The sequence below is a fragment of the Erpetoichthys calabaricus genome, chromosome 4 (genome assembly GCF_900747795.2).
Source record: "Erpetoichthys calabaricus chromosome 4, fErpCal1.3, whole genome shotgun sequence".
In the NCBI taxonomy this organism is placed as follows: domain Eukaryota; kingdom Metazoa; phylum Chordata; class Cladistia; order Polypteriformes; family Polypteridae; genus Erpetoichthys; species Erpetoichthys calabaricus.
The window spans coordinates 27914708-27930438 of record NC_041397.2 but is presented as its reverse complement, the minus strand read 5'-3'; positions in this window follow the sequence as shown (position 1 = coordinate 27930438).

The window sequence follows — 15731 nt, the reverse complement described above, 5'->3', positions numbered from 1 at the left end:
TGCAAAGTGATGTAAATTAATTACAAATATAAAACACAGCACAATTGAATGCATAAGCGTGTACCCCTCTGTATATTAATGTCTCCACATAGGGACAATATTGTCTCATAAACAAAGACTCATGAACTACTTATAAATAAAATCATTTTTGCTACATAATCACCTCCATATATCGCAATGTCATGTATTTTGACATTTGTTTTTAGCTCATACTTCATGTGAGCTTGTTGCATGTGAATCTTTGAAATCAAATGTTGAAAAATGGAGTATTCCATTAAGGCAAAATGAGTGTACTGCCCAGTTTGCACATTAACCCAGCCATGACCTAAATACTACCAAATGGCTCCAACCCCTTCTATTCTCAATACCTCCGAAGGCAAAACTGATCATCAAAACAAGCAGGGAGCAGTTATAACTTTTTTTCTTTCATTATCATTTTTAACATTACTATGCTTAAATGGGACAAATACAAAAATGAAGAACAAATGGATCTGAAACCATACAGCCTGGATATTTCAGGAGTTGTCATAGATAATGCTGCATGTGTTTCGGTGTTCATTCTCTTAAGGTTACATTGCTGTGTTTCACGGCATGGGTCTTCTTGGTGGCTGTGTTCTTCCTGCTTCTTCTTTAACTTGAAGCTTTTGACTTTGTAAAGCTTGTCAGGGCCAAGGTGAACACCCCATTTTTCTCCCTGTTCAATGTAATTTTGACAGAACATATCAGCACACGTGCAAAGACATCCAGTGGTCTAATAGCATTGGTTTTACACATGTGGAAATGACCATTTTGCCAATTAAAATCTTCAACTTTCATTTTATCGACGGCCCTTTTGCAATGAAAAGTTTAATTTCTGCTAGTTTAACTTCTCTTTCTTATGTCTGCTAATACGAGGTCTGTCCGGGAAGCATCCAACAATGTAATATGAAATATTGATACATTTATTGAAAAAGATACAAGATACAAGAAACATAGGACAATGACGCCTCAGTCCCCTTCAAAGTAGGCACCTTGGGACCTCACTCAGTTCTCCCAGCGTCTCTTCCACCGTCCAAAACACTCTGCAAAATCCTTTGTCGGAATCACCATGAGCAGCCTCATCAAATTTTCCTGAATCTCATCAACAGTCTGAAATCCCTTCCCTTTCAATGGTGATTTTAGTTTTTGGAAAAGCCAGAAGCAGCAGGGCATTCAAATCTGGGCTGCAGGTGGACTGAGTCAAGTTGGGCAATTTGAAGTTTCGCCCCTCATTGCAGCGTCTCCGAAAGCCTTCTGAATCATCCGAATAGTTTCCACGGATGAATGTTCAAGCTTAATGCAAAATTTGATGCAGGTTCGTTGCTGTACTTGCTCGTTCATTTTGAATTCGACAGCCACACAGTACACATGCATCTAATGCCCCCACAGAGAAGTCCAGTGAAGTCGTCATTGTTCACGCATACGCATTCCAGTGCTCTGTCCTTGGCTGCCAGGTTACATCGATGCAGCACACACTGTTCTTATTTAACAATGGCTGGACTTTTTACGAACAGACCTTGTATTATCTCTTTCTGTGCTTTAGACAAGCTGCTTTTACAAAAATCCAAAGTTCAAAAAAAATAAATAAATAAATGAAAGGAACAGTTTTACATCATGAAATAATGACTGTAATGCTTTTAACACCACAGTTTAACATTCTTGATTACTACCGCAATTCCCAAAGGATAGTTATACTCACAAATCATGGAGAGTGGCAGCGTGTTGCTTGTTTATTAGCACATGCAAATATGAATTGTACCGTATTGTCTACGTGTGACAACAACGACCCTATGAAGCCAAAAAACTAACACATTTGTTTGACCTCTACATTTGAATCGATAGCATAAACAAGTTTGGAGCAGTATTTTCACAAAAAAAAAAGAAACTCTGGCTGACAGTTGATTAGTGGATTGATTTTAAAGCCAATAAAGAAGTCTCTTTGCAATATGCATGTGAATGTGAAAGAAAACACTTTCAAACACAGGGCTGTTCTGCAGATGCCTTGCAGGCATTGCATTCCAGATGGAGAAAAATACATAAACTTGTCAAGAGAATGTTTTGACAAAATACAAGCCAGACCCTGTCAACCCTCACACCAGAGAGTGACATCATTCTCAGGAAAGCATGAAATTTTCATTAAACTTGCCAGTCCGATGACTTTATAGTCATTAAGTCATCTTGAGATCAGAAAAGCCCTAAGAGTGCTAACGGAGATGGGACTTAAGTTTCACAAATGTAAGCCTTCTACAAATGGCATTCCTAATGTTTCCATATCCCAAGGCTTTGTAAGCACACATGACCACCCAGCAACATTTGATACCCTTAAAACCACAAACAGTATATATGAATTATTATGAAACACTGAGAGAAGTTACTCACTCTGAGAAGTTCATTCCTTGACTCTCTAATATCTGTAAGTTACATATCTAACAAGCTGGTTACGTTTGCTGATAATGCATTTAGCTTGTTTCCATTTATACCTGTGTGTAGTCATCGTGCATTTTTTGGTCTAATTAAATATTTGGAAGGAAAGTGAAGAGAAAAAAGTGAATGACTAAGAATTAATCATCCGTTTTAGACTTCAAATAATTTGAATGTTATCCTTAGAAAGGAAAAAGAAAATCTAGGATATGACAATGACCTGACATGGTAGAGTTAAAGTACTAACAAGCCATGAAATTAAATTATTGGCAAAGATCTATATTACTAAACCACAGTTTTAATTTATGCACGGAGGCACCGATACGCATGCGCACTATGCCGCGGCGCCCCAGAGTCAAACGCAGCAGCTTCCCAGAGTCAGTAGGTGGTGCCCAAACACCACCCAAACACCACAACCCACAGTCAAACGCAGCGGCCTCCCAGAGTCAGTAGTATGTATGTGCCAGCGGTCTGTGTTGCATGTTTGAATCACATAATGGTAATTCAGTACCAGAGAAACAAAAACGAGACCGCATGGATACAAACAGTACACGGAGGCACCTACCACGTGCTTCACAAACACCAGAAGCAAAGAAGTCACGGCTCCAAAACGAAACACCTCAAGTAATGGAAATACAAAATGCACGAAGGCGCCTACAACGCGCCTCTGAAACAGCGGACGCAAAGGAGTCATGGCTCCAACAACACAGAGCTCAAAGGCGCCTACAACGTCTTTCTGAAACACTACATGCAAGCGAGGCACAGATCCAAAATGAAACTGCACAAGGGCTACAAAGTTGTTCAGTATTCCAACAAAGACCCCGCCAAACACAGGAACGATGGACAGACGCTGAACAATTTCGACAGTTGGCTGAGAACGCATTCTATAACGAGTCCACCATTCATGAGGATTCATTGGGATTAATGGATGTCATTTGCAGTCATTGTCATTAACTTCCTTGAAGAAAAAACTGGCATTACAACTGATGACTTTACACGTGGTTGTCAAAGAGGTCAGTTTAAGCTGCCTCCTTTGATGAATATCCTGAATATTTACGTATACGTCTGACTAACAATGTACCTGAAAGTAAAAGCTTTATGGAATGCATTAGATCCTACAATAATTCATTTGCTTTTGCATCTACCGGGGTAAATATCAAGCCACCACCTGGGAATGGCCCATACTGCTTTCACATGTGTGGACAAATATTTCATCGGATTAGAACAGTGCACCCTGAGCCAAATCGCCACCGCAAATTTGTCCAAATGTATGTGTGTTAGATCTAGATGATGCAGTTTATCAACAATGTTCCCATCGTTAATGAAGTGGCAATTGTGTTTCACAGTAAAGACATTGTCATGCATTTACGTCCTGATGGAACCAACCACCCTAACTTCCAACGCATGGACATTGGTTGTACTTATAAGTGCAACAACTCAAAGACATTTTAGACTTACTTGATATGACAATTACAATTCCATGTTTGTTTTAATACATTGGTTAATGATAGTACAAATATCATGGGCACAGCCCCTCAGCGCTCCAGAGTCAAACCATGCGGCGTCCCACAGTCAGTGGGTGGCACCCGAACAACACACCCGGGAAACTACACTTGCTGTAATCCACTGTGCCGGCAGTCAGTGTCAGCAGAGGCAAATGAATCGCGACTCCACAAAACGAAACCGCTTTAGTACAAATATGCTTATTTAATTAAATGACGTTTCCCCGGACACACCCACCCTCCATTGTATTTCATCCATCCAAATATCGGAGGGAACAGAAACTGATTGCCATTCTTGGATTTGCGATTCTTTCGAGAATCGCGGGCTTGCTGGTTGTTTTCTAATTAAGCTACTGGGTTGGAACAAAAGCCTGCAACCACTGTGGCCCTGTAGGACTGACTTTGCCCACCCCTGGAATAGTAAGATACTCTAGAAAGGGTCTCCAATTCCTGTTCTGGAGAGCTACTGTGGCTGCAGGTTTTCATTCTAACCCTTTTCTTAATTAGTGACCAGATTTTGCTGCTAATTAACTCTTTGCTTTAATTTTAATTGATGCACAACTTAAGACTCAGGCCCCTTAATTATTTCTTTTTTCCTAAATTAGCAACCAAACAATATTAAGACACAAAATGAACCAACACATAAACAACAACCTGCATCCATCACATAATAACTGAAAATAAAGAAAGGTTAAGGCCTCAGTAATGTTGATCTGCTCAGGTCCACAAAACATTTTGACCGCGCTCTTAAAAAAGAAAATCAACAGTTTTGGAAATGAGAATGAAAGCCATGGAATTAAATAAGCAATTTAATTAGCAACAAGAATTGGCTTCAAGTCAAGAAACGGAATGAAGGTTGGAGTTTGAGGTCCCAACTTAGTTGGCCATCTGTTGGCTCACTTCACATCAAATTTATGTTTAGGTGCCGTTTAAGGAAAAAGAATCAATTCAGCGGTCAGAGTCTCAAGAAAAGTCAATTAAAATAAAGGGAAATAGTTAATTAGCTGCAAAAACTGGTCACTAATTAAGAAAAGAGTTAGAATGAAAACATGCAGCCACAGTAGCTCTCCAGGACTGGAGTTGGAGACCCCTGCTCTACAGAAAGGGTTGTCAAGTTTAGTCTTGGACTGCAGGTTTTTGTTCCAATCTCGTTTCTCAATTAGATGTCAGTCACTGCTGATAATAAACCTTGTTATTTAGTCTTTTCTTCTGTCATGTCAGGTCATTCTTATATCATAGATTATTTATTCCTAGGGTTAAGGAAACAAAAAGCAAGGTTAACAGATTACCTTCTTTGTCACTACTGCTCCAAAATCATTCCTGAAAAAATTTTCTACATGTGTTTGAACTGCTCCTCTGTCACTCGCCATTGATCATTTGTTTCAAAGTCTTCCTCTCCCTCAGATCCTATCTGTCCACATCTTCCCTCTTCTGGACATTTCCATCCTCATAGATCAGTCCAGCAGGGTATTTTTATTCTCAGTATCATTGCTTCCTAAGCAGACACTGGCCTCTCATTGGAAATGCACTTTTTTATTGACACTTGGAAATCTTTTTTCTACAGTTTCATTCTTCTTGAGGTCTTGGTGTTGCAAATTATTGGTTTATGCATCCCCAACATCAAGATATGTTAATCTGTTACCAAGTAGTTGTAGATGGATATCCAGCAATTGGTGATGATTGGAGCTTGACCACTCTCTTATTTGTTTTTCTTGATTCAGGTGTGGCCTTCTGCTCTGTACAGTTCTGTTCTGAAGGCTCTGTATAGTCCTGTGACACCCACAGCAGAATACAAAATAGAGGAGGGTCAGTAACGGTTCATTATTATTGTACTACTTATGTTGTTGTACAAAAGACAACCAAACAGACATGGAATATGCACAGCTAAGTCAAGGAGGAGGTGAGGTGGATCAAGATTAGTAAAGGAGAATTAAAAATATAGACAGTAAAATAGCAGATGCTCTGAACTTATATTTTTCTGAGGTCTTCACATCTGAAGAAGTGGATAACCTCCCACTGGTGAAAGGGACTACTAACGAGATCCTGAGTGATTTGGAAACTGTAGAGAGAGAAAGTGCTGCTCAGATTAATTAGGCTGAAATTTAACAAATAACCATGGCCAGATGATATTTATCCTTGAGTGCTTAAGTAGGATAGTGCGTAAATATAGTGTTTAAACTTTTGACGTATATTTTTAGGTAGTCACTTTGCACTGGGGAATTTCCAAAGGACTGAAAATGGAAAATATGATTGCATTCTATGAGAAGGATGACAGGGCAGATCCAAGCAACTACAGGCCAGTAAGCTTAACATGCATCATAGGTAATTAATGAAAAGAATTATTAAGGATAACAATGAGCAAGACATGGCAAGAACAGGAGTTTTACTGAACAGTCAGCATGAGTTCAAATAAGGGAGGTCATGTTTTACCAACACGCTGGAATTCTATGAGAAAGTGACAAAAGGATATGATTAAAATTAAGATAATTAACAATCTTAATTATCTTGACTTTCAGAAAGCATTTGATAAGATGCCACATAAGAGGTTGGGCATCACACTTAAAGAAATGGGAGCTCAGGATGTTGTTTGCAGATGGATGCAAAATTGGCTCAGACACAGGAAGCATAGGGTAGCCGATGTTAAGAGTGGTGTTCCACAGGGGTCAGTGCTAGGGCCGCTGCTATTTTTAATATATATATATATATATATATATATATATATATATATATATATATATATATATAAATGATTTAGATAGGAATATAAGTAACAAGCTGGTTAAGTTTGCAAATGATGATTGGCAGATAATTGAGAATCTGTTGAATCATTACAGAGGGACTTGGACAGCATACAGGCTTTGACAGATTTGTGGCAGATGAAATTTAATGTCTGTGCATGGAAAGTACTACATATAAGAAGTAAAAATGTTAGGGCTGAATACACAATGGGAGGTCTGAACACACAAAGTACACCTTATGAGAAAGATTTAGGAGTTGAAGTGACTTGACACTATAAACTGTCAGACAGTGTTCGGAAGCCCTTAAGAAGGCTAACAGAATTGAAGGTTATATAGCAAAATGTGTGGAGTACAAGTCCAAGGAGGTCATGCTCAAGCTTTATGACACACTGGTGAGGCCTCATCTTGAGTACTGTGTGCATTTTTCATCTCCAGGCTACAAAAAGGACATAGCAGCGCTAGGAAAAAGTCCAGAGAAGAGCGACTAGGCTGAGTCCAGGGCTACAGGGGTTGAATTATGAGGAAAGATTAAAGGAGCTGCGCCTTTTCAGTTTAAGCAAAAGAATATTAAGAGGAGACATGATTGAAGTGTTTAAAATTATGCAGGGAATTAGTACAGTGGATCGAGACTGTTATTTTAAATAAGTTCATCAAGAACACGTGGACACAGTTGGAAACTTGTTAAGGGTAAATTTTGCACAAACATTAGGAAGTTTTTCTTTACACAGAGAACCATAGACACATATAAGTTACCAAGTAGTGTAGGACAGTAGGACTTTAGGAACTTTCAGAACTAGAATAGATGCATTTTTGGAAAAATTAAGTGGTGAAGTTTTGTTGGGCTGATTGGCCTGTTCTCGTCTAGATTGTACTTATGTTCTAAACAAACCCCAAACCTTCTAAGATGCACAGCCATCAATTTTTTAGGAGCCAACTGTAGATATCACATAATAGGAACTGGTCAAAGTAAATCACTGTGTTGCCAAAGACCCTCCGTTCCTGCTTTTATTGAATTGGTTAGGAAATCTTGTCCTCAACTTGACAAGAATCAAGCTCTTTTTGCTTTTCATATGATGACTTTCTAAGTTTTTCCTCTCAGACAATTCTTAAATAACTGTGGTAGATATGTAGGTGTCTTTCATTAGTGATAATGAGACAAATATGCCGGTCAATGAAGAGATTATTAGACTACTATAAAGAAGATTCAAAGGCCTACACTAAGTCCATAGTCAAGATCATGGTAATTCAAATTCAATAGCTAAACTTAGTCTTTTATTTTCCTTACAGTCTCTCAGACTTTCTTAAGGTCTAAACTTGGTACACAAAGAACACCATTCGTAGGGTGGAGATCTTTGGATTCCTTCTCACTGCAACATTTTAGGCAATGAAATTGCTAACAGATTGGCAAAGAAAGGATCTATAAAAGAACAGGAAGACATGACTACCTATAAAATAACAGTAAGACAGGTCAACCACTTACCATGGAGCTCGGACCATTATCAAGGCCAATCAACACACCAAGTGGTCGAATCAGCACCAATGCTACAAAGGAAATGACCCATACAACCTGCTTACAAGACCAGAGTGGGTGGCTATCTTCAGACTCTGGACAGACCACAACCACCCAAAGCACCACCTCTACACCAAGTTCGAGAATGGTCAGACAGACCAGTGCCCATGCAAAAAGTGCCCAGAGCATCTATAGTAACATTCATCTGAGAGGCTGGCATTTCCATTTGATTGAATGACGAGAAGAAGTACAACCACAGGAAGCTCCTTTTTTATATGAGACCCTGGTCATGTGCTCAGGAGAGTCCTATTAGAATCATTAATTGACCTCGTGGAGCATATATTTTTTATTTCCTAAACCCTTCTGGGCATGGCCAATTTGTGCTGAAATTCAGTCTTTCACCTTACAAAAAGTGAAAACATACTTTGAACTGTTTACTGCTCCTCTTCGTATGCCCTGGACATTCCCTGTGCTCCCGATCCGAAAGTCATGGGGTGGCAGAATGAATTGTGTCATATGGTGAAATTCCAAACTTGAGCCTTGTGGACTGGAATGTCCGGAGCCTGACATTAATAAAAATTTCACTAAGAGTTGAAGTGCCTTGATAGGCCCAGGAGGGAAACGAACGCACAAATGTTGAGTTTTTCATCACCTAGAAAACTACAGACACATTGAATAGATTACCAATCGGTGGGTTAGACAGTAGGACTTTTGGGACTTACAAATCTTTAGGAGCCTTTACCCTTATGTTGGCTTCTTGAGTTTGGGGTAAAACTTTACTTTGATTCTAGGTTTCACAGGAGCCTTCAGGCCTGCTTTTGAGTTTTGGAGAGCCCTGCACTCATACTCAGTGGGTAACTTCTTAAGTGGAATTAAATAATCTGCTTTGAGAATCTACAGTATCAACAGGAATACCTGTGGCTGCTAGACAAAGTGGCCATGGCTGTTTCACAGGATGTTCCAAATTCTTTAAGTTTTGCCAGAATTCTTTTAAGGTGCTTTCTGGTCACAAGGTGAGATAAGTCATGGGTGTGACTAGCTGATGGATGTAAAGCCGGAGGACTGGGATGCACATGACAGACAGGAACGTTTCCTGTACCAAAAAGCTAAGAGAAGTGTTTTGCCATGGGGGTGTCACAGAGGGATCCCACTCTCCTCTATAACACCACCAGTTTAACCTCTATCCGTTTATCTATGAGTCAGGTGTCAGGCTGAAATCTTTCACTGACACCAATCGCAGACTGACCAAACCAGGTTGGACTGCAAGTGTCATTTATAACTTACACAGAGAGAGACAAATTTACAACAATCAAGAAGAGGAGAGGATACATTTTATTCACTCATTGTACATTTTAACCATAAATGTACTTAAGACCTAAAATGTGCCTAAAGCTGAAGCAAAGCAATTACATATGGGTGTGGCATTTACCCCAAACACAACCTGGATGGATACCAGCACTTTTCGTCAACCCAATTTGCTTGGTGCCCAGTTGGAAGGTCTTCCTCTGCTACACAGTGAGCTGGTCAGACTTTCTTGGGGGGGGCTCCACCAAACTTGGTTGCGAAGAAGGAACACGGACTGTCATATTTCCCTTCATATTTATGTTTTTTTCACACTTCCCTGTAGCATTTTTGGGCCAAAGGAGAAACAAAGAAGAGGAACCAACACCCCTTCCCATGGTTACCTCTGGCCCCTTGAGCAATCCTGTCCAGGTCCTACAATTCTTCTTACATTAGTCAATGTTTTACCCATGACAATAGTCTCAAAGGTTGAACCTTGTACTTTTACACCTTCAGTCCATGCTGAACTGAAACACCCCTCTTTTCTGGTTCTAGCCGGTAATGCGACAAGCCAAGCAGCTCAGCAAATCTTATAACAGAGTACTTGCTAAACAAACTACAATTAACCGAAAACTTTCCTATGTTTGTCTAATATATGCTTTTATCACTATTGTATTATGCTGGGATGCCCCGGAAATGGAAGGAAGGTGGAAAGCAGTTTTTTTAAGGCACTGCCTCCCCCAAGACGCTAGATGGAAGCTTCCCTGCTTTACAATGGTGCCCCAGATTCCCACAGGGCCCTATGGGAGTTGTAGTTTGGTATCTCACCCCTGTTGGGTGCTGTGGGTACCGCCAGGGGGTGCTGTGAATGAACCAGGGGACGTGAGCTATCACCTGTCCTGGAAGTGCTTCTGCCAGCACTTCCAGGTTGGACAATATACAGTATAAAGGACCATCTTAAGCACAGTCAGTGAGCCAGAGTCTGGTGGAATGTGGAAAACGCTTGCTGGGAGGTGTGGATTAGAAAAGAAAAGAAAAGGAGAGAGAAAAGAAAGAACAATTGTGGCTGATTGCCTGTTTACTTGGTGCTAGAGAGCTTTGTGAAGAGCCTAACAAAAATAAACACGCTCTTGGTGCTTTTAACTCGTGTCCTCAGTGACTGGCTGTTGGGTTTGAGGAGCAACAGTGCCCTCTAGTGTTCACAGTGTCTAATCTACACATCCATATGATATAGGAAATACATAGCACATTAATTATTCATAGGCCATCCCCATATCAAGAGGCTAATACAGATGTGGACAAATTTGTTGGTACCCTTGCAGCTTATTGAGAAAGTACTGTATGCCTCCTGAAAATGATTAAATGAAATACAATTGCCCCATGTATACCTGCATGACTTTGATATGCCATTGAATAAAGCAAAGTAAGTGTGAAAAGAGATGGGAGTACTACTTATTCTGCAAAGATATGCTAAACTGACCTGAAAACATTTGTAGGTACCCTTAGAAAAGAACATAAACAATTGGATTAGATTTTTCAAACTAGCTGTTTTCTTTAATTAGTATCACGCTTCCAATTGTGCGATCAGTCATTCAGCCTATTTAAATGGAGAAAAGTAGTCACTATTGTTTAGTATCATAGTGTGACCGACACTGAACCATGGACCAGAGAAAGCAAAGAGTCGTCTGAGGAGATCAGAAACAAAAATCTAGTTATTGGCAAAGCCTATAAGACCATCCCCAAGAAGCCTGATGTTCCTGTAACAAAATTTGCAAATATAATTAAGATGTTTAAGGTCCATGGGACTGTAGCCAACCTCCCCGGATGCAGCTACAAGAGGAGAACTTACCCCAGAATGGGCAGAAGGATAGTGAGAATGGTAAACATAAAGCCAAAGACAAGATGCAAGCTGATCTCCAAGGTCAAGGTCCATCAGTGTCTGATTGCACCATTACTTTTGTCAGTTCCAAGTTATTTATTTCAAAGACGATTGTGTGTTCCTCCACTTTGTATATTGATAAAATGTTCACATCTGTAGGACTTGTTGTTTTCTGTTTATCTTCATACTTTCTAAGGTACCTCTTGTTTGTTTGCTTGCACCTTACAAAAAGACACCCTTATTGTAATTAGGCATAGTTAGAGTTATTTTGTGTTTGGAAAAGGATCATGAAATGCCCCATCTTATCCACATTGCAAAGTGTATAATATGATCAATAATTTAATTTAATTTCATCAATGAAAGTGTAATTACATATTGAAACCAGAAAGCTGACTTTTAATTTTGTTGAATGCCACCATGATGACAAATTGTAAAGAACAATCGATCAAGGCCACACAGCCAAAACACTGTTTCTCTAACCTTTTTATCTAAGCATTACTTTTTTTATTCCAAAGTCACCTCACTTCCTATTAATTAAATGATATAAATGAATATATGTTGTTTTGTAGCTTTAAGGAGGGAGTTCCAAATGAAATCAGCTATTTATTCACTATGTAATCCAGGTCTACACAGTACCGCAGACTGAGTGAATTCATGGGAATTTTTTAGATTACCGTGAGATAGATTTTTTGTGAAATGTCATCTTTTTCACCATCCAATCCCATTTTCTGAAAAAAATAGCCCATCAAAATTGATCTTCATTACTGATTTAAATTTACACGTAGTGGATATGCATGATTACAGTCAATGAGTGCAGCATGATTAATGAGTGATGGAAAAAAGCCTCTCTGATAAAAAAAGCATAAATAATGAGACAAAATATTTGGCTTTAGTTTGCAAAGATACCGTCTAAAACATTTAGTCTTGATTCAGAGTGCAGTAATTCCTGGATGGAGTTTACAATTTTTTATTGCCTGGATTTACTGCCACAGCAGAAGGAATTAGTGGTTGGCTGAATGGTGATACTTAAGCTCTGCAAGAAGCATTTCTGAGGTAGACTGGAATCCCAGCTGGAGTCGGAATGGCATATATCAAATGCCTGCAGTGTAGTACAGAAAACTTGTCTCAAGTAATACAACACTGCTTGTAAATTATAAGAAAACAAACAATATATATGTAAAAATATATTCACAAAATCTTAACATATTCCAATCTATTGTTACTAGGTCTTAATAAAATCAATAAACAGTTGTTGAATCAAGCAAATCTGATATACAAATAATTAGAAAACATAAGAAAAACACAGCAAAGTATAAAGCAAAAACTATTAGACACTCTTTCTCTATCTCTCTCTCTCTTTCTTTATATATATATATATTCTGTCAGCGAGTTGGAAAATGGATGGATGGATATATATATATATATATATATATATATATATATATATATATATATATATATATATATATTCATAGCATTCGTAGTCTGAATCTCGATCTGATTGTATGGGTGGTTACCTACCAGGTAACACATGTGGTTGGTCTGCCAGTCTGCAAACATCCGCCACGGGGCCCTCTCAGTTGTGAGAAGCAAATCATAGAATGTTACATAGTTTACTGTCAAATAATGCAAAGAGTACGCAACACATGTTTCGCCCTTATTTGGGCTCAATTCAGACTACAGATGCTATGAATGTAATTACTCCAATCTCCAGGCTGTCAAATAAACAAACCACATGCCGTGGCACAGTGTAAAGAGGCTTCACTTCTTTTCGTCAAGCATTAATCACCGTCTTTCCTAAACAAAATAAGGACTTGTTACAATGTGCATCATACAGACCAATTTCACTTCTGAATAATGATGTTAAGATACTCTCAAAAATCATAGCTAGAAGCATGGAGAAATTTTATTAGAGTCCCTTCCTTTTAAAGATCCAAGAGGACATTGGGAAAAAGATCTCTTAAATAATCTATCAGAAAAGGAGTGGAAGGTAGCAACGCAGAGAATTCACTCGAGCTCCATATGCGCAAAGCATAGAATTATTCAACTCAAAATTATATATCGAGCTCATCTGTCTCGCTTAAAACTGTCCAAAATGTTTCCAGGGCAAGATCCAACCTGTGAACGCTGCAATCAAGCTCCTGCCTCACTGGGTCACATGTTTTGGGCATGCACCAAATTAACATCATTTTGGACCAAAATTTTTAAGTGCCTTTCAGACAGCATTGGTGTCACAATCCCTCCTAACCCACTAATAGCTGTGTTTGGTGATTTGAAATGGATAAGGACAAGCAAATTGTGATTGCATTCACTACACTTTTGGCACGCAGACTGATTTTGTTAAATTGGAAGAATCCTAACTCTCCTCTAATAAGTCAGTGGGAAACCGATGTTTTATATTATTTGGGAAATTGGAAAAAATCAAATTCTCAGTTAGGAGATCTGTACGGAATTTTTTCAAAACCTGGCAAGATTTAATCAATAATGTTTGAGAATAAGAAGAAATAATCATTTCCGCATTTCTTTTCCTTCTCCATTTATCTTTTTTTGCCCTATTAAACTCAATAATTTAGGCATGTTTACAAGCCTTAAGTATTACTCCTTTGGCCATGCTCTCCTTCTCAGGGGTGGGGTTTGATTTGCTTTCAATCCTACTTTTTGTAAAAATTGATCTATATGTATGGAATGATTACAATAAAAAAAAAAAGAAAAAAAAGAGGCTTCACTTCAGACACTGATGTCCAAGGTCCGATCCCCGAGAGGGGTGCAGTGGAGTGTGTATGCCTGATGAGCCCAAATAAGGGCGAAACATGTGCCCAGTTTGGGTATTCTGATCACAGATTTGTGGTTGCTACTCTGAAGATCCAGTGTAGGTCCAGTGGGCTACCACCTACTACAAGAATGAGGCTGGATCTGGCCAGGCTGTTTCTAATGAGTTTGCGTGGAGTTTATGTGAGGAACTTACAGACTTGGGTGTGACTGCTGATCCTAATGTAATGTGGGAGACATTCCAAGACAAGACCCTGAAGGTTGTGTTGATGTTGCCAGTGTCCCTAGAAGGAGGTGTTTCATCCTGCAGGTTACCCTGGATATCATCAAGAGGATTCACAGGGCACTGCTTGATGGCAACCCCGGTCTGAACCGGAAAGTGAGAAGAATGGCTGCGAGAGCTCTGAGGGCGGAAAAGGAGGCATTTATTAGAGGAATCTGTGAGAAAGTTTCACACCTTCTATGGTCTAGTGACCCACAACCTGCTTACAGAGGAATGTTAGCATTACGCACATCCAAATCTGTTCCTCTGAGGTTGGGTGATGGAGTGTTCCTGGCACTGATGGTTCTCATGGAGCACAAATGCAAATTTTGGCAGATTCTTTGCAGCCTTAGATGATTTTCGTGAACAATTGGAACATTGAGCTGCCCTGTGGGACTTTGTGGGATCCCCAATAGTTGCTGGATATCATGGCTGGCCTATACACTGGTACTGTGAGTGCTGTGCAAAGTGGAGGCAGAACCTCTGCGTTTTCCCAGTTGATTCAGGGGTTCATCAGGGGTGTGTCCTGTTCCTATTCTGTTCAATGCTTTCATGGACTTGGTGTTGGGTAGGGTCGTGGGGTCCAGAAGCTGCGGGGCATCTGTTGGCAAAGAAATATTCATTTATCTTGACTTTGCTGATGATGCTGTGATGTTTGCAGAGTCAATGGAGGCTCTGATTTGGGCTCTCGAGAGACTGAGTGAGGAGTCTGAGTGTCTGGGCTTGTGAGATTCAGGCCTATAATGACATTTTGGGCACAGCCATCAGCAGTGTGTCTGTCTGTAGAGAGAATGTCAACCTTGTTAAGAGGTTTACTTACCTCGGCAGCAACATTCATGTCTCTGGTGACTCTTCCTAGAAAGACTGGGAAGCACAGGGGGTCATGAGGTCACTGGAAAGGTTGTCTGTGTAGAGCCCCTGATATCTTTGCAAAAGGACGAAGGTCCAAGTCTTTAGAGTCCTGATGCTTCTTCCTGTCTTGCTATATGGTTGCGAGACATGGACGCTATTCAGTGACCTGAGACAGAGACTGGACTCCTTCGGTACTGTGTTTCTTTGGAGATTCCTTGAGTACCATTGGTTTGAGTTTGCGTCCAAAGAGCGGTTGCTCACGGAGTCCTGAACGAGGCACATTTTCTGCATTGTGAGGGAGCATCAGCTACGGCACTACGGCCATATGGCACAATTCTCTGAGGGTGATCTGGCTTGCAAGATTCTCATTTTTGAGAATCTGAGCAGCTGGACCAGGCCAAGGGGACACCCACATAACACCAGGATCCTCAGTTGTTTTTCGTTTTATGGTGGGTGTGTAGCATAGAGAGAAATTATAAAGAATCTCACTAATTATATA